The sequence below is a fragment of the Rhinopithecus bieti genome, unplaced genomic scaffold, assembly GCF_001698545.2.
Source record: "Rhinopithecus bieti isolate Rb0 unplaced genomic scaffold, ASM169854v2 scaffold_36840, whole genome shotgun sequence".
NCBI lineage: Eukaryota > Metazoa > Chordata > Mammalia > Primates > Cercopithecidae > Rhinopithecus > Rhinopithecus bieti.
This window is the reverse complement of record NW_016816502.1, coordinates 345,025-371,354: the sequence shown is the minus strand read 5'-3', so window position 1 is coordinate 371,354 and position 26,330 is coordinate 345,025. Positions and strand designations below refer to the sequence as shown.

Genomic DNA, 26,330 nt, shown 5'->3' with positions numbered 1-26,330 from the left:
ATGGAACAACTAGAATGGGAATTTTAAAATTTGATAATTGATGTTCATTTCATGTATTTGTGGATTTTTAAAAAATGTTTTCAATAGAAACATACGTCACAGTTTGAGAAGTCAAGAGGACATTTTTCCTCATATATCAACAACCACCCCACCTTTGTTTTTTTTTTGTTTTTTTTTTTTTAGACAGAGTCTCGCTGTGTCACCCAGGCTGGAGTGCGGTGGCCGGATCTCAGCTCACTGCAAGCTCCGCCTCCTGGGTTCACGCCATTCTCCTGCCTCAGCCTCCCAAGTAGATGGGACTACAGGCGCCCGCCATCACACCCAGCTAATTTTTTTGTATTTTTTTTAGTAGAGACAGGGTTTCACCGCGTTAGTCAGGATGGTATTTTTTTTAGTAGAGACGGGGTTTCACCACGTTAGTCAGGATGGTCTCGATCTCCTGACCTCGTGATCCGCCCATCTCGGCCTCCCAAAGTGCTGGGATTACAGGCTTGAGCCACCGCGCCCGGCCAACAACCACCCCACCTTTAACCCAGGCAGTACTGAAGGGCATTTGAGCATCTAGCAATTTCATTAAATTGAGAAAATACAGTTTAGGGAAATTTGAGATAATTAAATAATTTATTTTGGTTATGCACATGTTTGTCTCAAGGTCATTTTTAGAACATGCAGATAGAGAGGCCCAGATGGAATTCCAAGTGGGAAGTAGAAGCTGACAATCTCAGTTTAGGCATTATTTGTACATAAGTGGTCATTAAAACCAAAGTTATGACCATCAGAGTTCTTGGTTTCAAACAACAGAAACCAACCCTGGTTAGTTTAAGTAGGCAAATAATTTTTTTTTTTTTGAGATGGAGTCTGGCTCTGTCGCCCAGCCTGGAGTGCAGTGGCTGGATCTCAGCTCACTGCAAGCTCCGCCTCCCGAGTTTACGGCATTCTCCTGCCTCAGCCTCCCGAGTAGCTGGGACTACAGGCGCCCGCCACCTCGCCCGGCTAGTTTTTTGTGTTTTTTTTAGTAGAGACAGGGTTTCACCGTGTTAGCCTGACCTCGTGATCCGCCCGTCTCGGCCTCCCAAAGTGCTGGGATTACAGGCTTGAGCCACTGCGCCCGGCAAGTAGGAAAATTATTTATTAGTGAAAATGGGTGGCTGGAAGAATGCCCAGGAAGATAGAGAACCAAGATTAGACTATATGACAAGAAACAATTCTCAAATCACATTGCAGGGCTGGGCTCTGTCTCTGCAGCTGGTACCATCGACACTGCCAATATGTGGGACTGGACACTACCATCAGCTCTGCTGCAACTGCCCCTGGGTACTGGAGGTGCTGCTTCCATCCCTGGCAAAAGAGCTCCATGAGGGACTCCTTCTTTCTGCACAGGCTCCCAACTCAGTTTATTGTGGGTACAACTGAAATGCTTGCATCATAGCTGCAAGTGAAGCTGGAAACATGACTAGCAATCTGTCCTCTATTATAGGAGGCAGAAGCTGTTAATGCAGGGAAAGGGGTGAAATGTGCAGTGTAGCCAAAAGATATAACAAATGTCCACTACCAGAATAGAAGCCAAGATTATGAGAGAGAAAATGTGAAAATAAGAAGAGAAGATAATAATTATAGCAAGTTCGCTAAGCACTTATATGTTCAGCACTTTATATATATATATACAATATATATATATAATAGTTTATTTCTTAGAATAACCCTTTCGATTAGGAATTATTCGTTTGCATGTAGGGAAACTGAATCAACAGAGTGATCAAACACATTGCCCAAGGTCACCCAACAAGATGTGACTCCAGAACTTATACTCTTACCACAACACTACACTGCCTCTGCATGGAGAGGATGAAAATGGCATTCTAGGAAACATACATTTAGGGAGCAGATAGAGAAAATGAGATGCACTGAGAAGAAATAAATGATTGTAGAGCTGGATGGAATCTCTTAATGGAATCTCTTAGGAGAGTGCTCTATCAGAAGCCTAGCATAAGAGAGTTTAAAGGAATGATGGTTCTATTAGCTCACTAGGGCTGCTGTAACCAACTATCACAAACTGGGTGGCTTAAACACCACAAATGTGTTGTCCCATGGTTCTCAAGGTTAGAAGTCCAAGGTCAAGGTGTTAGTAGGGTTGGTTTCTTCTGAGGGCTGCGAGGGAAGAATCTGTTCTAGGCTTCTTTCCTAGCTTCTGGTCGTTTGTTGGCAATCTGATGTTCCTTGGCCTGTAAATGCATCATCCCAAACTCTGCCTTCACATGGCATCCTCCCTGTGCCTCTTCACACGATCTTCACTCTGTGTATGTCTGTCTCAAAATTTCTCCTTTTTATAAGGACGCCAGTCATATTGAATTGGGGGTCCACCATATTCCAGTATGACCTCATCATAACTAATTACATCTATTATACAATGATCCTGCTTCCAAATAAGATCGCACACTGAAATACTAGGAGTCAGGACTTCAACATATGAATTTTGGGGGACCCAATTCAACCCACAGCAGTGGTCAACTACACAAATGTGACAGAAAGGTCAAGAAGGATATTGGCTGCAAATTACCTACTGAATTTGACAACTAGGAGGTGGCTAGAGATTTGGCAAGAACAATTTCAGTAGCATGGTGCTGGTACATATATATTATAGAAGTTGACATGGAGGAAGGGCTTGGGGAGGACATGAGGGAATAAGCATAGACAATTCTCTATAGGAGTTTGATGTGTCAAGAAAGGTTGACTTTCTCTACACGGGAAGGCAGATCCCTGCATAGCCTTTACCAAGATACTTGATACTATAAACAGAAATTTTATGGTTTGGTGGTGTCATTTCCTATGTGTGAATCCAAATTTTTAGGAATTGTGATTTAAGTCAACAACTGATTTTGGGCAGACATCTGTACAACATGTGGTGGTGTTGCCATAGTGATTCATAGTGAGGAATTCAGGGTAGGATATTTACACTGAAGCTTCTGTGTTCCAAAATGAAGACATAATTTTAGATACTAAGGACCTTTACATATATTCCTCCTGAATGTTAATGTTATTTAAATGAGTAATAGAGCACTTCAGACATTTTTTCATTCCTTGAAAATGAAATGCCTTTCATTTCCTGAAAATGAAACAGGTCTTCTACCTGGAGATACTCTTCTGAAATGCAAGAGCTCAAATAGAGCAAATCCAAATAGTTTTTGAGCTGTACTGCTAGCAGGAAGGAGTTAGGATTTAGAAGCCTGATTTCAGTGCTTGCTGTGTGTTTCCATTTCTCTTTGCTAGGGCCAGTTGCTGTACTTCAGAAACAGAGAATCTCTGAAAGCAAAGATGTGTGACTGAGAATTTGGTTCTCCATGTATGTTTAAAACTCCAGTTTGAAAGAAACACTTTATTCCTTTTCAAACTTCCCTACTGTTTTGGTGAATTCATTTTGCACATGATCCTGCTGAACTGAATTTTGTGCAGCGGCCCTCGGGCTGGAAACAGTTTAGTACTGTTTGCTAATGACTGATTCTCCCAGAGTGTGCAGAGTGTGACCACCTGGCTGCCAGGATCTTTTGAAGTTCCTGCTATGGCCAAGATTTCTCAGTGCTGGGCATTTTTCACTTCCTTCTCTTTCTACCCTACCATTTTCATCTGCTTAACATGGGGAGCTGCAATCCTGAACGTGTCGGAACCTCACCACGAATCCTACCCCATGTCAGTATGTCCACACCACACTCTCAATTCCACAGACATTTTTTGCTGGAGAATCAAGGAAATCAACATTGGAACCTTGTCAAATTTCCCACCAATATAGTCCAACAGACCCATAAAAAGAGCAGCTTAGGTAATCACAATGCAGATGCTTTTGTTAAATTTTTGGGGAAGTTTATTTCACCTAATGAGATACTTGGCTAAATAGAACCATCTTCTGGAAACACCCATAAACGTTTTTTAAAGTGGTGGGCCCCTATCTTGGTTGTAGTGATGATTTCAGGGATGCATACATTAAAACTTAAATTGTATGCATTAAATAAGTGCAGTTTATGTCAAGTGTACGCCAAGAAAACTGTTATGAAAATGTGTGGGCCCTTGAACAAACTTGTCTGTTGTTTTTGTGTGTGGTCTCTCACTGACATGGTTGTATTTCAGAATTTGGCAAGTGATGTTCACACACCCATTTATTCACCATGGGGTGAGGCTGGCATGGGCTTGGGCTTGTCCTCTTGGGCAGAACAGGGCTGGCAGAGATCTTGGGGATAGGTATGAACTTCACACCACACGCAAAGTCATTACAAAAACCTGAACAAGTAATCCAGTGACTTCTGGATGGAACTCTGAAATGATGTTTTGCTAGCGTTTTAACAGTAATAGCTAATTGCTTGTGGATTTAGTTGTCTTCTTGTTGCCAGTTTTTGTTTGTTCAGTTTTTTTTTTGGCTACTTTTCAAGGTGGAGTTATGTTATGCACATTCAAAAGCAGTTCAAAACATTTCTGGTGTTTTTCTCCCTGTTATCATGTTTTCTTCTTCTCTTTCCTTCTTCTTCTAGAGCTACATTAAACTCTAGAGAGCCTCTGTGGGTCTCTTTTGCAGGGTAGGTTGGAGAATGCAGAGGAACAGGGAACATATGGGGATAGGGTCCCACAATAACCCAGGAAGAAGAGCTGCTGGCTTTAGCTAATATTTGCTGCACCCTCTGGATTCGGGCTAAGGAAACCCAAGTAGTCTTCATGTTATCCAGGTTTCCTTCCTTTAATATTCAAATAAAGTAACTCAAGCCCCACGCTCCAGTCCCTTCTCATATGTTTCCTAGGGCTGCCAGGGAATGTTCACACACTCTGGACTCCTTCCTACTCCCCACTTTTCTCTATCTGATTAGTGCTTCTCCAGGATACTGGGCCCTTTCTCCAGTTCTCTTTGTTCTAAAACTTGAATTCCCTAAGGCAATGTTAATCCAAATCTCATACTAAATTGTGATGATTAACAAAAGCCTTTTAAAGGGTTTTGCTGGGTGGAATGGCAACAGATAGGTAGATAGGTGGCCACTATACGGCAGAACAGGACACAAAGTGCGATGTCAGATATCTCTGTTCCTAGAGCCCACTGGCTACCCTCCTTTGTAGAAGTCCGTGGCTGTCCCTGGCCATCTCTCCCTGGCTGGGGTCATCTCTCACTCTCTCCTGCATCCCCTCTCCCACCACTCCCCAAGCCTCAAAACTGTAACTTCAATGTTCCCAGAAAACTGGAGAAGACAACACAAAAAGATTCCACCAAAATAAACCAATTGTTTCACAATAACCAGCAGGAAAGTTTTAGCTCACATTGTTCTATACCTGTTTTTTCTGGATTAGGTTTTAGCATAACTAAAGAACCATTCAGAGTATTCCTAACCCAACCCCAGTAGAACTGTCTATCCCAAAAGAAAATCCAGATCTGTACTTTTAGTAAAACAGGGTACTGACCAGAACTGTGAAATTATACTTTTTATTTATAATGTAAATATATATTCATGGGCAGGACACAAGACCAAGGTCTGTGCTTCCCTCCCATGCTGGCAATCCCACAAATGCGGTGAGAATAGGATGGTAGATTTATCACCCACCCTACTCCCTGCCCCCACTTTCCAGGGTAAACTGAAGACTTTGGTTCTTTCCTCTTCTGTTTCTACATGTCTTTCTCCCTCTCTCCCCTCCTCCTTTCTGTACACTCCTGTTTCTCTTCTAGGTTTATATCTTTTCTTATTTTATGGCAGATTCTAATACGCAGGAATTAGATCTAAATCTGATTTTGGCATATCACCCATAAATTAGTGCTTGGTGTAATTTTAGGGACACTAAATTGCTTTCTAGAATAACCCTCCTTTCCCAGGAGAGAAAGCACAGGCTTTGGGAACTGCTGCCAGCATGCTTTTGGCTAGACCCTGGTCAAAAGCACCGAGTTACACAAAACACTCCAAACTTAGCATTGCTAGGTAAACTTCTGCTGAATGCTTAGGTCAGTAACACATCTGTTCTTTTCTGATATGAAGTAGATAGTGATGTCCCAAGATCCATACTCAGGCAAAACATTAGGGAGAAAGAGTCGTCATTAGCTTCTCTGAACTCTACCCATTTTCTTTAGAAATCCAGAAGGTAAAACTATGAAATCTGGCAGGATATAAATAGCAGCTAAAGTCTGCAGAGTACAAAGTAGTAAAATGTCTAAGCACGACATGGATATGTGCTTAAATGCAATCTAAGCAACCTGATTCTTCTACAATGTCTAATTTTTAGTTTAACTTAATTTAATTTAATTTTTTTGAGACAAAGTCTCGCTCTGTCACCTAGGATGGAGTGCAGTGGTGCAATTTTGGCTCACTGCAACCTCCGCCTCCTGGGTTCAAGCGATTCTTGTGCCTCAGCCTCCCAAGCAGATGACACTACAGGCACACGCCACCATGCCCAGCTAATTTTTATATTTTTAGTAGAGATGGGGTTTTGCCATGATGGCCAGGCTGGTCTTGAACTCCTGACCTCAGGTGATCCACCTGCCTCAGCCTCCCAAAGTGCTAGGATTACAAGTGTGAGCAACCGTGCCCAGCCTAATTTTTAATTTAAAGAGTATATCTCTTGTTAGACACATTTAAAAAGCTCTTCTCTTGTTACATGCATTTTCTCAAAACCCCAGTGTTGTGCTTAAGCATTCTTGCTTGGTCAGGGCTGCTGCACTATACAATTCCAAGAGGCACCATTCACATCATGGTCTGTGAATAGCAATCCCAGGAGTTGTCCAGTGCACAGCCTGCAGGACAGTACATGGAGCTCCTGGTTTGAGTCCTGGTCTGCTACTTACCAGCTGTGTGAACTCGGGGACGTTCTTTATTTTCTATAAGCCTCATATTCTTCAACTGTAGAAAGGGTGTGATGATGGTATCTACCCCTTAGGATTGCTGTGAGGATTAAATGAGGTAGTTAAGAATATGGTAATAATTGTTAGGTATTATTGACAAAAATAACAAATAAGCTTCCCATTTCTCTGATATCTCAGCCACATAGAGCACAATCTGTAATGTTGATAAAATGGAACATTTGCATAGGGCAGGAAAGCTTTTCAAAGGCTCTAACATGATATAATTTTATGAATCTTGACTTCTAGAGAGCTCTTTCAAGGTGCCAGGCTTTTATATTACCAGGTCTTCCCTCAGTTCTGCTGCAGTCCTGGCATTGCTACATAGCCAGTGCTGTCTGGTATACTTTGGCTCTGGCTACACGGCCCCTTTTCCTCTGTTCTCCCAGCCCAGTGACTGCCCACCCTAGAGAATTTATATGCATCTTGAACAGAGTTAGAACCTAAGGAAAGTGTGATCCTGGGATCTAGTGTAGGGAGCTACAAGTATCAGGACTAAGTACACTGGGAAAGGTGGCTTCTGGATTTTTAAATTTCTTGCCCTTGAATGCCAGGTCTGGGACCATGAGGGAAAATTATAGAGAGAGCAAAATAGCAATGCAGCAGGAAGATTCTAGGAATGTGAGTGCCCAAGGGTGAGTGTGTGTAGAGGTAGAGTGGATATGGTATAAAAAACAGGGAAGAAGAGAGAAAATGAGATGGAGGAAAGTGGTGATGAGAGCCTAACAGTTACTGGAGACCATGTTCCCATCTGCCCTTTGTCAACTGGCCTCAAGGTCTGGGACCTGGTCAGAAATGGCATCTGAGGTTATTAATCACACTCACCTTTGGACCAAGTTAACATCGTAAATAACAAGGGTAGCAATCTCTTGTTACCTTGGGGTAGTGGGAGCACATCTAAGGCACAAATATGAAATGAAAGAGAGGCAAAAAGAAGTAGAAAAAAAATTAGAGAAAAGGAAAGGGAAAAGGGAAGGCTAAATAAAAAGTTCGGCTTTTGGAGAACCAGTAACATGCACAGTTGCCACTGCTACACATAAAGTATTGTGCAGAGAAAAGAATGAAAGATGGGAATCCCACTGCACAGTTCGAACCTTTAATTCTGACCCTACTCAGCTTCAGTTTTGAGATTTTTAGAGAAACTAGAGTAATTCCTAGACTGCCCAGGAGGGTAGCTGGGGCCCTCTTTCTTCTGCTCTCATGATTCTCTCCTATCCCAATGACTGCCATGAGTATGTGCCTACTAGACCTCCAACTACATAGCATGTAATTGATTAAGAGTCCAGCTCCTGACTCTGAAATTCATCATCACATTTGTTCCCAGGCCATGCTTCCCATAGGCTGCTCCTAGCCGATGACAAAGTGCAGGAGGGATACTAACAGTCCCATATCTCAGAGGCACAGGAGTCTTCTGATGGCTACTTTGGCTTAGGGACTCCCAAACAGCCTAACTGAAGTTTTCTTAGACTCCAGCAGTGTAGGATGCTTCTACTCAACCTACCTTCTCTCTCTCCTTCACCTACTGTCAGACTTCCTTCATTAGCTGATGCTCACTCAGCCTTGTCTGGCTACCTCTTCATTTTCTTTCACAAATGGTGAAAGAAATATAATCTTTGCATTTTTTTTTGAGACAGAGTCCCACTCTGTCACCCAGGCTCTGGAGTGCAGTGGCGCAATCTCAGCTCACTGCAACCTCCGCCTCCCAGGTTCAAGCAATTCTCGTGCCTCAGCTTCCCTAGTAGCTGGGATTACAGGTGCACGCCACCATACCCCACCAATCTTTGCATATTTAATCCCAAATTGGCACCTGCTTTTCAGACTAATATAATATCCAAGAACTAGCAGAAACATAAAATCCCAGCTCTCAATACACGTCATATACAATGCAAGGCCCTAAATCAGTGCTTGCTCAATTATACTAAGAGACCCTTACCATGCTCTGAGTGTGACGTAAACACTTCAGTGACTTGGCTAGTCACTCCCATGCTCAAATAAACCCATTTTTCTGGCTTTGTCAGTGGGCACCCTCTCAGTCCATCTCTGTGGGGAGGTGGGATATCCATTTTTCCAGGTAAAAGGCTTGATTTTACTCCTCAAACCCCACTAGAAAGAAGTCAACTGTGGCATTAACATGTATGCTCTCTACATTATCGGGGGTCTAACCTAAGTAAGACATAGAGTACTCGCCCTCTAGTACTTTTTAGAGACCTTGACATTGAACTGCCCCATTAGAGAGGAAGCCTATTTAGAATGACACATGGGAGTCTTGTTTGTCCAGCCAATCCTGCAGATTCTAAAATTTATCATTAGATCTATCAGAAAGCTGAATACTTGTGCAGCTCATCTTGGATCAAAAAGAAATAACTGAGTTTAGTCTAAGGCTATATCCTCAGTTTTGTTTTGTTTTCCTGAGAAGCATTACTTTAATGAGCTTATAATTACTATATAAATCAGAGGATGTAAACACAATAAACACACATTTGGGGAAATTGTCATAGAAATATTTGCATAGAAAACATGCAAACTATAGTATTTTCTCTTTTTTAAAGAAAATTTCCAACAATATAAATGTCTAAATAAGAAGACATTTTATTTTCTTGAGACACCAAGATTTTCTACTTTTTACAATTGTGATAAAATATGTATAACCTAAAATTTGCCATTTTAACTGCTTTATTTTTTATTTTATTTTTATTTTTTATTTTGAGATAGAGTCTCACTCTGTTGTACAGGCTGGAGGGCATTAGCATGATCCTGGCTCACTGAAGCCTTTATTCTATTTTATTTTATTTTTTGAGATAGGGTCTCACTCTGTTGTCCAGGCTGAGGGCAGTAGCATGATCCTGGCTGACTGAAGCCTTCTGGATTCAAGCGATCCTCCTACCTCTGCCTCCTGAGTAGTTGGAACCATAGGCATGCGCTGCCATGCCAGGCTAATTTAAAACATTTTTTTGTAGGTACAGGGTGGGGGTCTCCCTATGTTGCCCAGGTTGGTCTCTAACTCCTGGGCTCGAGTAATCCTTCTGCCTCAGTCTCCCGAGGTGCTGGGATTACAGGTGTGAGCCATTGCTCTTGGGCCATTTTAACCATTTTAGACTGTGCACTTCTTTACAAGGATTAAATACAATAATAAATATGTGTTAATCAGCATAATACCTTAAGTGCATAAGGTAGCTAAGTGCTTGATAAATGTACAGGTATGCAGATGTGTGTGGGTAGGAGTAGATTACAGAGGAGATACTAAACCACTTAGACAATTGTGTCAAATTGACTCCTCTAAACAGAGGCCAAGGTGGGATTAGATATACAGGAGACTTATTGGGAAAATGCCTGTGAAGGATAAAGTGTAGGGAGCTGAAGTAGGAATCATTTTCAGACCACAATATCAGCTTGACACATGTGAAAGCAGAGAGAGAAGGAAAGAAGATTGGGTAGGAAGAGTCTCAAATACTGCAATTCTGAGCAAGTTTTGTCCAGGCTGATGGGAGTCCCTGAGCCAGAACGGCCCATTAAAGGAATCCCCATCAGGCAGGAATGGCCTGATTTGAGTATCCCCACTGTGCCACCAGTCATTGGTGGGAAAGGCTGGAGACTATTGGTCAGCTACACTCTCCACAACAGGTTCTTCTAACAGGACACCTGAAAAGCACATCTCCATGCCCCTTCCCCATAATGACCTATCAAAAACCCATTACTCATTTACTGCATTTGCTGTGAGGATAAGAAACATTTCCATCATATGTCTGTACAATCTATAAAAAGTCTTATTTGAGAAAGTCTTCCTGAGCATCTCAACAAACTTGGTCCCTATAACAACTTCTTCCCCAAGTACAGGCAAAATTTCATAAGGGCTTGGCACTCTGCATGCCCATCTGAGGCGATCTTACCACATGTCTTTCTAATTGTCCTTAGGAACCTGTTCCATTTTTCCAGTTCCAGTTGCTATGGAATTTGCCTTTCTACCTAGTTCCTGCTGGATGTGAAGCTGGGTATGCTTTATTGGTTCCCAGTTCTGACTTTTCTGCATAATACTGCCATTGCTTCTGTATTTGTCTCATGTTCCCAAAGCCTCAGGCCAGCCCTGCCCTGTTCTTGATCCCAACTCTGGTTTCCAGGAACCAAACCCACATCAGAGTCCCAAGGCCACACTGGGCTTGGGAAAACAAATATTTTCTCCTCATGTATAAAAAAAAACCAACGCAATTGATTTTACATATTTCCTCTTTCCTTTGGCTGCAACTTTAACAGGTTAAACTTTTTTTTTTTAATTTAAATAATTCCCAAAATTACTGTATAGACCTATGTAGAGTAATCAAAGCTTGCCAGGGGTTTTTGGAAAATTTAACAAAGTGATTCGAAGTTTATCAGGTAGAATGAAAAAGGAACAAGAGTCAAAACATTCCTGAAAAAGAAAAGCTACAGAGGGGTAAAGCTAGAGGATATTATGCTAAGTGAAATAAGCCAGTCACAGCAGGATAAATACTGCATGATTCCACTTATATTAGGTATCTAAAATAGTCAGACGCATAAGAAGCAGAGAGTAGAATGATAATTTTGTTTGGGGGCAGGGAGAAATAGGGAGTTGCTGTTCAATATGTATAAAGTTTCAGTTATGCAGGATGAATAAGTTCCAGAGATCTGCTGTGTAATATCGAGCCTATAGTTAACAATACTGTATTCTATGTACCCTTAGGAACTTGTTAAGGGGTAGATCTCATGTTAAGTGTTCTTGACACTAAAAAAAAAAAAAAAGAAAAGCAGTCAGTGGTTTAAAATTTGTACAACATATGTGTTATAAACGAATTCAATTTTTGACTCTCATTTTCCTTGACGCTGGAAAATACTAAATCTTCCCTCATATTTTAACTCAGTAAGTTTGGTTTAAAATGTAGTTCCTTGTAAGTAAATATCTAGTCCACCCTAAGATCTGGAATACCCACCTTCTTGACAGGTATGTATGTGTGTGTGTGATCTAAGTTACCCTGGGGACATAGCAGATGTCCTGGCATGGGGCAGCAGCCTCTTGTTCTCATGCCAGCCTATGTCTACATGAGAGTATAACTGGTTCTCACCTGTCCTGGTCTTGGGGATCCTTTTGAACCCCATCCCAAACTTCCTTTTGTCATCTGGTTCTCTTATCACTTTTTTTTAACCTCCACTGGGAGCTCAGGAATTTTCAGCGCCTTCTGGAACTACCCAGGATTGTGAGACTCTGCCAAGCGCCTCTTAGGCCCATCTGCCTACACGTCTCCTTCAGTGGGGCTCTTCTACCACCCAGGCAGTGAGTTTCTCAGAATCCTGGCTGAACTCACTTAACTCTAGGCTTCCCTATGAGTTCTGCAGTCTCCTTGGCTGGGATTCCCTCAAAGCTCTCTGGATGTTTCTATGATACTCTCTCCATCTGGGCTTTATTTAACTCCAGGTGGGTGGCATGTATATAATGGAGCAGGTAAGGGGAATGGTTCTAAGGTAAAAAGTCTATGCTTTATTTGGTTCCCTCCAAAATATCCTCTAACTGCTGTTCAAGCTCTCTCATTTCCTTTCTTCAGGGGGTGCGGGGTGGCAAGGGCAGAAAAATCTCCATTATATGTTGTCATGCACTCCTTTCAACTCCAGTTTTATATAAATTATGCTTAGTCCTCCAAATTTGGCATTTTCTATTTAAATCTAGTGTGGAATGATAAGAAAATTGTTTTCTCTTTTAACAAATACTAAGTTTTGCAAATAAAAATGTTTTCAGCCTATTGTTTCAATCTGTTTAATAATTTGTTTGGGAATTCAGTTGCCATTTTGTCTTAAGAGATAGCCATCTTCCCCTTGAAGACCAAATATATGAAATAATATCGTTTATTTAAGTGTAATGTAGTGATAAAATGAATAGAAACTGTAATTTAATATCAAAGCATTGCCAAATACAACACAGACAAATTTATGGTTTAGTTATACCGAGTATTAAAACCTTATGATCAGATACTCTATGACCAATTCTTCCTCATAGTTTACGATTACCTTCCCTTTAGTCTATACATTTTCTCTAGGACTAATCTTTTTTACTTTTACTTAGATATTATTCAATAGAGTTCTACCTTTGACAATAGCTGGCTAGGTTATTTTGGAGTAATCCTGGCATTGATAAGAATCACATAAAATGGACATAATATAAAATAAATATCTGTTCAAAGACATCAGAAAGCCACTGAGAGAGTGAGAATTTACAGGGCCAAGAATCCAAAAGAAGAAGGCAGTTTACAGAGGGGAGCTGGGCATTTGGTCTCCATTTCTTTTTTTTTTTTTTTTTTTGAGATGGAGTCTTGCTCTGTTGCCCAGGCTGGAGTGCAGTGGCCAGATCTCAGCTCAATGCAAGCTCTGCTTCCCGGGTTCACACCATTCTCCTGCCTCAGCCTCCCGAGTAGCTGGGACTACAGGCGCCCGCCACCTTGCCCGGCTAGTTTTTTGTATTTTTTAGTGGAGATGGGGTTTCACCATGTTAGCCAGGATGGTATCGATCTGCTGACCTAGTGATCCGCCCATCTCGGCCTCCCAAAGTGCTGGGATTACAGGCTTGAGCCACCACGCCCGGCCCTGGTCTCCATTTCTTTCAAGGCAATTGCTAATTCTGAGAGTGAAAGGTATCTAAGTGCACGAGAAGTTGAGCAGAACTTTTGGCAAGATTCTTGAGCTAGGAAAAGCCCACAAAGGAGGAGTGACCCTGGAAAACACCTCAGCCTTTTCTTTGGGACTTCTAAAGGCTATGCTCTAAGAGTATAACAGTGAACCAGAAACAGACCAACCCTTATAGCAGTGGTTCTCAATCATGAATAAACATGAGAATTACCTACAAAGATTAAAAAATTTATCAATGTCCCATAGTTCAAAAAATCTCTACAAAATTATGCTGAGTGAAAAGAACCAAAATCAAAGGATACATATTACATGACTCCTTTTGTCTAACAATCATGGAACAATTACAGGAATGGAGAACAGATCAGTGGTTGCTAGGGGTTAGAAAAGAGAGAGGATGGGTGTGGCTATAAAGGAATAACACAGGGAGTGATGGTACAGTTGAGTATCTCATTTGTGGTAGTTTTTAGGGAGGCTACAGATGTGAAAAAATTGCATAGAGCTACACACACACACACACACACACACACGTACACAAGTCCATGTATAACTGGTAAAATCTGAATAGGCTCTATGGACTGTGCCAATGTTAGTTTTTTGGTGTTGACACTGTACTACAGTTGTATGAAATGTTTGCATTCAATGGGGTAAGCTTTAGGGAAGGGCTGGCTACATGAGCTTTTCAGTGCATTTTTTGTAACCTCCTGTGAATCCATAATTATTTCAAAAAATGTTTTTAAAAACTACTCTCCCCCAAAAAATCAATGCCTCATTCCAGATCAGTTGAGTCAGATCTCTGAAGTGGAGTCCAGGCACATGCATATTTTTTAAGCTTCCTGTGTGGTTCTAATGTGCATCCAGCATTGAGAATCACTGACTTACAGGGACTGAAGCCACTTTTAATAATTTCAATACTTGAATAGATTAAGTGTAGCACTAGGCCCATTCCCTCCAGAGCAAAAGTAAATCCTCTATGAAATAAGATAACATCATTCAGGATCACAAATTATCTCTTTGGTTTTTCATACTCAGTATACATCAAGACAAGACTTCATCCAAAACTAAGAATAAAAACAGATAATAGAGACCGATCCACAGAAGATCCAGATACTGAAGTTATCAGCCAATGATTTAAAATATAACCATGCTTAAAATAGCTATACAAACAGAAAAGCCACAAAGAAAAAAGTTCAAAGCAGAGAAAAGTACAAAGAAAACCATGCCTATGCACACGACGACAAAAGTACTAAAAATCAATGACAAAAACTCTTAAAAGCAGCCACAGAATAAAAATATAAAGGAAGAGTCCTAAGATTAAACTTACAGCTGAATTCCTAACAGAAATAGGAAAGTCAGAATAAATGCAGTGATATCTTCAAAATGCTAAAAGAAAATTACTACCGACCTAGAATTCTATGCCCAATGAAGATATCCCTCAAAAATGAAGTAAAATAAGAGCATTTTCAGACTACTATAAATTGACAGAATTTGTCACTAAAGGAAATACGGAAGAGTGTTCTCCGGCAGAAGGAAGACAATCCCAGATGAAATTTGGGAAAAGCAATGGATACGGTAAATATGTGGGTAAATCTACATGAATATTGCCTGTATATATTCTATTAAATATATTTTTGGTAGATGCTTCAAAATATTTGTTTATGTAACAACACTTCAAAAAGTATTCTCATATAAGATATATCATCTTCATAATCTTTCTATGACAGGAAAGTCTGTGTATCATTTAGGAATGTGGGTTGCAAGTATTTGAAAACTAAATAAAGCTTGAAAATAGGGGTTCACTTTTCTAATATAACAAGAAATTAATGCAAATGCCAATCTATGGTATTTGCAGTTGCTGAATGTAATCAAGGACTCAGGCTTTTTCTTTTTGCTCCACTGTTCTCAGTTTGTTGGCTTTCAGTATTATGGTCAACAGATGGTTGTACATCCAGGCATCACAGTCTCATCCGAGGCAGGAAGAAAAGGGAAGAGCAAAAGCCTGCATCAGGTAGTTTGTTCTCCATTTAGGGAAGAAACAATACTTTCCCAAAACCACATATCAAACTTCTGCTCACATCCTCTTGGTCAGACTATTTCATAGGGCACCTCCAGTTGCAAAAGAGGTGGGAGAATTGATTAAGAATTGATTGATTTATCTTTTCAGCCTCTAATGTACAGGAAGGCAAAAGGGAATGGGGCAGGGAATTAATTTGAAGTAAGCCAGCCTACAGTACATGCATGGGGGATAAGGTCAACTAGCTCACTAAACATTGACTCTACCCTCCTTTTAGTGTACCTTTTTGTACTGCAGAGGCTAGGGAGCTAAAAATTACTTTTCCCAACTAGGTTCCTGTGTGATTTAGCTTTTGCTAATCAGATGCACTTGTGCAAGATTTGGGACCTGGAAGTGACGGGATGAAAGCAATTCTGCTATTTCTTTCGATTCTTTCTTCTGGCAGGCACAGTCAGGCAGAGAAGCACTGGCTTTTTCTGTGCCAGCATTTCAGTGGCAAGTCACTAGCTTCATGGGTAAGGATGTGCCTGATGTAGAGCATGCACATCTAAGAGAGTCAGCATAGTTCTAGAGCTAGCAGTAGTGGCAGTGGTGGCAGCAGCTACCTGATCCCTGGTACATGCTTCTGAAGCCAACAGTTTCAATTATGGTGGCAGAAATGATATCTCTGGTGGTTACTTCTGCAGAGTCATTCTGGGAGTTATTTTTGAAGACCTAGCCTGGAGCTTGCCCCTACCTAAAATGTTGTACATTTTTAATCCCATGCATTAAATAAATACCTTTGCTTAAAATAGCTAGTTTATGTTTCTGCAGTTGACTCTGGCTTTTATCATCTGCCTCAATTCATCTCTTTTAGGTTCCCAGTACCCCTACTCAATCTTTTCATCAAATATATACTTGGTTTAGAGGGAGTTATTCCTTCCCTCAGGTTAAACTCAATTCTTGCAATCAGCTTGAGTGATTTTTATTCCTGTCAAGTTCCTATATGGGGTCCCCATGGAGTCATGGAATTAATCTGCCTTCTACATTCTCGGTGTACAGTGTGTGGAGAAGTAGAATGACTACACTATGAACATGACACACAGAGCTGTCAGTGGTCAAGGCACATGCAGAATCCTGTTGGGCAGGAGTGGTGAGTACTCTATGCTGACAGTGGAGTCACTTCCTTGGTTGAGCCAACTGTCTGTCAGTCCTGGTTCTGCCCTATAGGAGAATCTTCTCATTATCCCCCAAAGCCACATCTTATGAATATTTGGTCAGTGGAGAGCATGCCATTCCTATACAGATTTTATAAACTATCTCCTTTTGAGGTGGATTAAGGAGCCTGAAGGCTGAGTAGTTAGCAACTGGCTGACAGCAAGCGAGGCCAGCATGTATTTGAAGCTTCCACGAACCTCCTTAGTATGTTTCTAGTTAGTTGGATTCTTGTAGATCCCAGATATGAGTAGCCATAGTCAGAAGCTTATTTTTAAATAGACTTTAAGCCTGAAGTTTTTCTTTTTTTTTCCTGCAGGCCTGAGTTCTCTGTTCTCTCTGTCTCTAAGCTTCATGGCCACTGCATGGGGCACTTTGAATCAATAGCCCTCTATGGAAAGATATCACCTTTAATCAATTTTTTCCCCTAGAGACTAGCCTCTCTTTCTGCTCACTGCTAGAGAGCTTTTAAGGGAAAACACTTGAGAAAGGCCTAAAGTCCCTGCTACAAGGTTCTAAACGGTAACATTTGCAGGCAATTTAGAGTGTAGGCAACAGGCAGAGATCACTTCTCTCAGCAAAACTATGTTTTCATTCATCTTTTCTACACTGGCTACTTCCAGGCCAAGTTCATCCCTTGCTAGGGTCTGAATATCCCCATCAGAACTCATAGTGAGAGAGGGTGGAGAAAGCTGGTTAAATAGAAGCCTTCACTGATCATCTCCCACAGAGGAACACCAAATTGAACAACTATCTATACAAAAGCATTTTCGTAAGAACCAAAATCAGGTGAGAAATCACAGTACCTGGTTTTAACTTTACATAACTGAAAGTTAACTTTACATAGCTGAAAGAAGCACTGAAGAGGGTAGGAAAGATAGTCTTGAATAGCTGATGCCACCCCTCCCCCATTTAGCAGCGGCTGCACAGCATGGAGAATCTGTGTGCTTAGGGGAGACTCAGCACAACAACTGTGGGACCCTGCATTGAACTCAGTGCTGCCCTGTCACAGTGGAAAGCAAAACCAGGCTGAGGTCAGCCAACACTCATCCACAGAGGGAGCATTTGGACCAGCCCTAGCCGGAAGGGAATCACCCATCCCAGAGGTCAGAATTTGAGTTTCCACAAGCCTTGCCACCACAGGCTGAATTCTCTGGGGTCCTAAATAAACATGAAAGGCTATCTAGGCCATAAGGACTGAAATTCCCAGTGCTGTTCTGGGACTTGGGGGACCTGTGACCCAATGAGACACCACCCAGGGTGGCTAAGAAAGTGCTTGCGCCACCTCTCCCCAACCCTAGGCAGCAAAGCTCACAGCAACAAAAGCAACTCCTTCTTCTTTCTACTTGAGAAGAGGAGAGGGAATAGTCAAGAGGACTTTTGTCTTGAATCTTGGATATCAGCTCAGCCACAGTATAGCATACTGGGCAGAGTTGTGAGGCATCCATTCCAGGCCCTAGCTCCTGGACAACATATCTAGACACACCCTGGGCCAGCAGGGAACCTGCTGCCTTGAAAGGAAGGACCCAGTCCTGGCAGGATTCATCACCTGCTGACCAAAGAAACCTTGGGTACCCTGAAACCAGCAGTGATACGCTGGTAGTACAGCATGGGCCTTGGGTGAGACTGAGATGTGCTGGCTTCAGGTGAGACCCAGCACATTCCCAGTTGCATTAGCTATGGTGAGAGACTCCTTCTGCTTGAGAAAAGCAGAAGGAAAACTGAGAGGGACTTTGTCTTGCACTTTAACTACAGCTCAGCCACAGGGACATACAGCCCTTAGCTACCAGCTCAGCCACAGGGACGTACAGCACCAAGAGGGTTCTTAGAGTCCCCAATTCCAGGACTTGTCTCTTGGATGGCATTTCTGGATCTGCTGTGGACCAGAGGGGAGCCCACTGCTCTGAACGGTGAGTCACAGGCCTGTCAGCATTCACCACAAGCTGACTGAAGAGCTCTTGGGCTTTAAGGAAATACCAGTGATAGTCTGGTAGTACTCCCCATGGGCCTATGGTAGTGGTGGTCATGGAGTAGGGCTCCTCTTCCTTTGGAAAGGGGTAGGAAGAGTGGGAAGGACTGCATCTTGTGGTTTGAGTACCAGTTCAGCTGCAAACAATAGAACACCAACAGATTTCTAAGGTTTTTGTCTCTAGTCCCTGACACCTCTACGGTACCTATGGATTTCCCTGGGGCAACTCACCACCTTGAAGGGAAGGACACAGGCCTGGCTGGTTTTGCCATCTGCTGATTATAGAGCCCCAAGGCCTTGAGTGAACATAGGCGGTAGTGAGGCAGTAGCTACAGAGGGCCTTGGACAAGATTCAATACTATGCTGGCTTCTAGTCTGACCAAGCACAGTCCCAGCAGTGGTGGCCACAGTGGTGCTTGTATCACTGCACCATCAGCTCCAGGTGGCTTTCCACAGCGAGAGACCCTCCCTTTGTTTGGGAGAAAGTAAGGGAAGAAAGCAAGAGTCCCTGCCTGGTAATCCAGAGAATTCTTCCAGATCTTACCCAAGACCACAAAGGTGATATCTCCACAAGTCTGCATGAACCACAGTGTTACTGGGTTTGGGGTGGCCCCAATGCAGATACCACATAGATCACAACATTCAAGTCCTTTTGAATACATGGAAAGCCTTCCCAAGAAGGACAGGTACAAACAAGCCCAGACTGCGAAGACGAAACAAATACCTAACTCTTCAAAACACACTGACAGATATCCACAAGCATCAAGATCATCCAGGAAAATATGACCTCACCAAATGAACTAAATAAGGTGCCAGGGACCAATCATGGAGAAAGAGGGATATGTGATTTTTCAGACAGAGAATTCAAAATAACTGTTTTGGGGAAACTCAAAGAAATTAATTTAACAAAGATTGAAATAATTAAAAAGAATCAAACAAATTCTGGAGCTAAAAAATGCACTGAAGAATACATCAGAATCTTTTAATAGCAGAATCTGATGAAGAATACATCAGAATCTTTTAATTGCTCAGGAAGAAGAAAGAATTAGTGAGCTTGATTGATTAGGTCAATCAGAGGAGACAAAAGAAAAGAGAATAAAAAACAATGAAGCATGCCTACAGGATATAGTAAATAGTCTCAAAAGGGAAAATCTAAGAGTTATTGGCCTTAGAGAGGAGGCAGAGAAAGAGATACGGATAGAAAGTTTATTCAAAGGGACAATAACAGAGAACTTTCTTTTTTCTTTTTTTTTTTTTGAGACGGAGTCTCGCTCTGTCGCCCAGGCTGGAGTACAGTGGCGCGATCTCGGCTCACTGCAAGTACCACCTCCCAGGTTTATGCCATTCTCCTGCCTCAACCTCCCGAGTAACTGGGACTACAGGTGCCCGCCACATCGCCCGGCTAGTTTTTTTTTGTATTTTTTTAGTAGAGACAGGGTTTCACCGTGTTAGCCAGGATGGTCTCGATCTCCTGACCTCGCAGAACTTTCTAAACCTAGAGAAAGATATAAATATCCAAGTACAAGAAGCTTATAGAACACCAAGCAAATTTAAGAACCTCAAGGCACCCAAAGATCAAAGATCAAAGACCCAAAGATCAAAGGGATCCCAAACGCAGCAAGAGAAAAGAAACAAAAAACATACAGAATATTATAACACTGTAATTGTGTTGGGTAAATTATTCATATTATGAGTAGAAAGATGAAAAGATGAACCAATCAAAAACAATAACTATAAAACTCTTCAAGACATAGATGCTGCACTAAGCTATAAATAGAAACAACAAAAGTTAAAAAGCAGAGAAATGAATGCCCAATCTTTTGGCTTTCCTGGGCCACATCAGAAGAATTGTCTTGGACCACACATAAAATACACTAACACTAATGATAGCTGATGAGCTAAAAAAAAAAAAAATTGCACAAATACTCATAATTTTTAACAAAGTTTACAAATTTCTTTTGGGCCATATTCAAAGCCATCCTGGGCTTCATGCAGCCCAAGGCCATGGATTGGACAAGCTTGACTTAAATGTAAGACCTCAAATTACAAAACTACTAAAAGAAAACATTGAGGAAACTCTTCAAGACATGGGAGTGGGCAAAGATTTCTCGAATAATATCCCACAAGCACAGGCAACCAAAGCAAAAATGGACAAATGAGATCACATCAAGTTAAAAAGCTTTCTGCCCAGCAATGGGAACAATCAACAAAATGAAGAGACAACTAGCGGAATGGGAGAAAATATTTGCAAGCTGCCCATCTGACAAGGGATTAATAACCAGAATATGTAAGGAGTTCAAATATCTCAATAGGAAAAAATCTAATAATCCCACTAAAGAAAATGGGCAAAAGATGCGCATACACATTTCTCAAAAGAAGACATACAAACAACAAACCAGGCATATGAAAATGTGCTCAATATCACTGATCATCAGCAAAATGCAAATCAAAACTACAGTGAGATATCATCTCACCCCAGTTAAAAGGACTTTTATCCAAAAGACAAGCAATAAGAAATGCTGATGAGAATGTGGAGAAAAAAGAACTCCCGTGCACTGTTGGTGAGAATGTAAATTAGTACAACCACTATGGAAAACAGTTTGGAGGTTCCTCAAAAAACAAAAAATAAAGCTACTCTATGATCCAGCAATCCCACCACTCGGTATATACCTAAATGAAAGGAAATCATAATATTGAAGATGTATCTGTACTCCCATGTTGATTGCAGCACTGCTCAAAATAGCCGAGATTTTGGAAGCATCCCAAGTGTCCATCAACAGATGAATGGTAAAGAAAATGTGGTACTTAGATATAATTACTATTCAGCCATAAAAAGGATGAGATCCTGTCATTTGCAACGACATGGATGGAACTGGAGGTCATTATAGCTAAGTGCAAGGAAAGTCAGGCAAAGAAACACAAGCATCACATGCTCTCATTTATTTGTGGGAGCTGAAAGTTAAAATGATTGGCCTGGCGCGGTGGCTCACGACTGTAATCCCAGCACTTTGGGTGGCCTAGGCGGGCGGATCATGAGGTCAGGAGATCGAGACCATCCTGGCTAACACGATGAAACCCTGTCTCTACTAAAAATACAAAAAAAATTAGCCAGGTATGGTGGCGGGCACCTGTAGTTCCAGTTACTTGGGAGGCTGAGTCAGGAGAATGGCATGAACCCAGGAGGCGGAACTTGCAGTGAGCCAAGATCAGGCCACTGCACTCCAGCTTGGGTGACAGAGCAAGACTCCGTCTCAAAAAAAAAAAAAAAAAAAAAGTTAAAACTATTGAACTCATGGAGATAGAGAGTAGAAGGACAGTTACTAGAGGCTGGAAAGGGTTATTGCGGGGGTGGGGAGAGTGGGGATGATTAATGGGTGCAAAAAATAGAAAGAATGAATAAGAACTAGTATTTGCTAGCATTACAGGGTGACTATAGTAAAAAATCAATTTAATTGTACATTTAAAATAACTAAAGGAGTGTAATTGGATTGTTTGTAACACAAAGGATAAATGCTTGAGGTGATGGATACCCCCATTACTCTGATAGGATTATTATGTATTGCATGCCTGAGATATCAAAATATCTCACATACCCCATAAATATATATACCTACTATGTACTCACAAAAATTAAAAATAAAAAAAATTCATGTTGAAATTTGATTGCCAGTGTAATGATGTTGGGAGGTGGGGCCTTTAAAAGGTGATTAGGTCATGAGGGTTCTGTCCTCATGAATGGATTAATGCCATTATTGTGGGAGTGGATTAGCTATCTCAGGAGTTGGGCCCTCTTTTTTCTGTCTCATGAACTCTTGCCCTCTCTCTCTCTTGCCCCCTTTCACTATATGATGCCTTCTGCCATGGGATGAAGGCTATGTTCTTGAACTTCCCGGCCTCCAGAACTGTAAGCCAAATATACTTCTCTTCTTTATAAATTATCCAATCTGTGGTATTCTGTTTTAACAACAGAAAATGAGCTAAGACATCTCTCTTGCAGGACTTTGTGGAAAGTGGCAAAGGATTATTACTAAGGTCTGCGTTGGGATGGCAAGGGGAAATATAATTTTAATAGATCAAATTGTTTTTTTAAAAAAATGATCCAGGGTATTCTCAGCAACTAGTTTATTCTCCTCTATAAATTTTTCTTCAAAGAGCAGAAGAATTCACAAATGTAGATAATCAGGTCAAACCCTCTAACTTCAGAAAAGAAACTAGGCATCAGAATCAATGATACTGTTTTCTCCACTAAAAAGCTTTTCAGTGGAGTAAAGGGGGCCTTGAAATATTCTGAGATTTGTAGGAGGGTGAAGTAAATACCTAAGGTAATTGTGATGGATAGTTCTTAAATTAATTGCTTTTGACTAACTACCGTCAGGCTGTGGTGAACCCAAGTAACTGAAACTCCTGATGCAAGTAATACAGATGTATTCAGGAGGGATACTTCTAAGGGGCTGAAGGGAAAAATGCCTGTTGGGGGTTAACCTTACTCAGTGGAGAAAACAGCATCATCGATTCTGATGCCTAGTTTCTTACTTTCAAAGTAGGCCTGATCCAACATTTTCTCAGCATTCTCTCTTATTTCTTCAGATATAAGATTTCTGAAATAGAAATGAATTTTATTCTTATTTATACAGAGTGAATAATTCAGGTGCTCAATATCATATGAAATAAAGACCTCCAGAAACTTCCAGGGCCTATTCAACCTTCCTTGCCAAGGACTCAACTTGATGTTATTAGCACAGTGTACTGCACAGAAGCAATAATAAAAGCCATAAAACATCATTGCAAAGTGACTAGCACAGACTTCAAAGAGGAGCTAAGAAAGATGTAAGCAATACCCTATAATGTATGAACTTATCACCTTTATATTCAGATGGTGGTGGATACCCCTGAATGAGTGTTTAAAGAGGTCAAGAATGAGGGCATGAGGAGAAACCAAGCAGCTACGGCTAAGTGGACCCATGCACAAAGGACAGTCATGAGGTGAACCATCTGTCTCTTCCAGTCTATTCTACCCTGTTCAAAGCACTTCTAACAGGTTATTTTAATTAACCTGTAAAACAATTTCCTGTGAAGTAGATTGGAGAGAAATTATTGTAAAACCTTATTTAAAACTGTTAAATTCAACTGGAAAGTCTAATTATCATTATCATACTTTTACAAACGAGGAAACTGAGACACAATGAAGTTAAGTGATTTATGTAGAGCTAGATATTTAATCCCTATTTAACTCCTGATTCTGTGCTTTTTTCACACCATCCCAGTAAGTCCCACTTAGGAACATCCTGGCCTTCTGTAGTTCAGCAGTAACATCAAAAACTTGCGTGTATAGATCAGGAGCAGGCCAGGAGCTGTGACCCATGCCTGTAATCCCAGCACTTTGGGAGGCTGAAATGGGCAGATTGCTTGAGCCCAGGAGTTTGAGACCAGCCTGGGCAACATGGCAAGATCTCCTCTCTATGAAAAATGCAAAAACAAGGCAGGTGTGGCAGGGCATACTTATAGGAGGCTGAGGTGGGAGGATCATTTGAGCCCAGGAGGCAGAGGCTGCAGTGAACCATGATTGTGCCACTTCACTCCAGCCTGGGTGACAGAGTGAGATCCTGTCTCAAAAAAACAAAACAAAACAAAATAAAACAAAACAAACAAACAAAAATCCACAAAAAACTTCAAGCAGATTCCTCTGAGGTAATAATTATGAATATGTGTAAAGTTTACCTGTAATGATTCCATTGCATAGTTGTTAAAAGCAAAAGATTGGAATTAATATAAATATCTACCAAAGGTGGCACATTAAATTACATAGCGGAATGCCATGGTGATAGGAAAAAATCCCACATAATTCAAGAAAAGTAGGATAGGGAAATGTAATACAAATGTATATCAGTGGGAAAAAAATCAATGTACATGCATAACCTTAAAACATATATTTATCTAGCTCTGTTATAAGCAACAATAACATCAATGATAGCATTTTTGCTCTCAACTAATCTCATGTGGGCACCTTAGCATCCAGCTTTTAGTCTCTAATACTATTATCCACTAATATGAACCAGGAAATTCGGAGGATGGTTTACTCCATAGTTTGAGGGCAGGAAAAAATTATGTTGGATCTGACACATCAGGATGTTTGGATAGGATACAAGGATAGAAGTGCTTGGAGGACAGAAGGCACTATATAAGGGGGCCTCCCCTGAACAGGTTATGAACATTTGTGTATCAGAAAAGAAGTAGTAGGCTGGGCGCAGTGGCTCATGCCTATAATCCCAACACTTTGGGAGGCTGAGGCGGGCAGATCACTTGAGGTTAGGAGTTGGAGACCAGCCTGGCCAACAAGTTGAAACCCCATCTCCACTAAAAACACAAAAATTAGCCGGGCATGGTGGTGGGCACCTGTAATCCCAGCTACTCAGGAGGCTGAGGTGAAAGAATCGCTTGAACCTGGGGGGCAGAGGTTGCAGTGAGCCAAGATTGTGCCACTGCATTCCAGCCTGGGCAACAAAAGCGAAACTCCATCTCAAAAAAAGAAAAAATGAAAAAGAAGTAGTAATATCAATAATAATGAGTAATTGAAACCAGCTGAGACTGTAAAAGGCTGTACGTTCATACTGATGCTGAAGGAGGAATGCTAAATATAAGTGATAAAAATTTAATTGCCATATGAAAGGAGAATAAAATGTTTTGGTTTATTTTATTAACTTTAATAAGTAGAAAGGTATGATCTATACAAGATTTTTAAAAATTATATACCACAAAGTGTGTGTGTGTGTGTGTATTTTTCTATTCTATTAGCAAGAAGAAGCTTACAAATATTTACTGAATGAGTGAAACAATTATCCAAAATCTAGGACCTACTCATTGTCTATAAATGATTATTTTCTCCATTATACTATTACAAGTTACTCTCAATATTTATTCCGGGAAGGACACTTTCTTCAAGTTTTGTTTGAGACACAGATTTCTAGCTCTACTCTTACTGGGAGTGCGTGATTTTGTTAGAGCCTTACATTACACAGAGAAAACTTAAATATAGTTATATAAAACACATCATTGACCAGCAGATGGCTCTACAGAGCAACAACAAAAAAATCACGACATGATTTAAAGTTGATGTATGTGTAAATCATTATTACAGGAAATCTTTTTTACATTCTCTGTGTATATGTGTGTGTATGAGAGAAACTGGAATGGTAAAAATGAAAACATTTAACTTGTTAAATTAACTTAGGCAAGCTAAATGTTTTGGTAAAATTTTAGAAGAAAATAGTTTTCAAGAAGTTCATCATGAAGTTATTACTGTCAACTTCTACATCAAAATTTACCCATAATATATGCAAAAGTAGTTCAACACAGATATCAAGAGCAAATTGTCCGGAATTAATTGCTGCTTTTAAGTGTCATCTTCTAAATAGTGTAAACCAAGGTCAAGAATATTCAGCAATCATTATTTATTCAGATCTAAAAGTAATGTGATGTTTAGAAAAGTGACTGTACTAAAATCTCTTTTAGATACACCTGAAATGATTTTGAAATTTAAAAGTACAAATTAGGTAAATACAGAATATAAACTTCCTTCTGAAAAATATCTCTAGGAATAAATATATACATAATGGCTTATACCTCAAACAGAAATACTGATTTCCTTTGATATTCTTTTTTTTTTTTTTTTTTTTTTTTTT

At 40.7% G+C, this 26,330-nt stretch overlaps 1 long non-coding RNA gene across 1 annotated transcript in view; it reads right to left on the bottom strand.

Annotated features, from left to right (window-relative positions):
- Positions 1-6,824: 6,824 nt before the first annotated feature.
- LOC108517138 (uncharacterized) overlaps positions 6,825-26,330 on the bottom strand; it is a 173,285-nt gene continuing 153,779 nt past the window's right edge. Inside the window, exon 6 of the long non-coding RNA XR_001882011.1 lies at positions 6,825-6,896. This is a non-coding gene — a long non-coding RNA (uncharacterized LOC108517138). The remainder of the gene's footprint in view (positions 6,897-26,330) is intronic.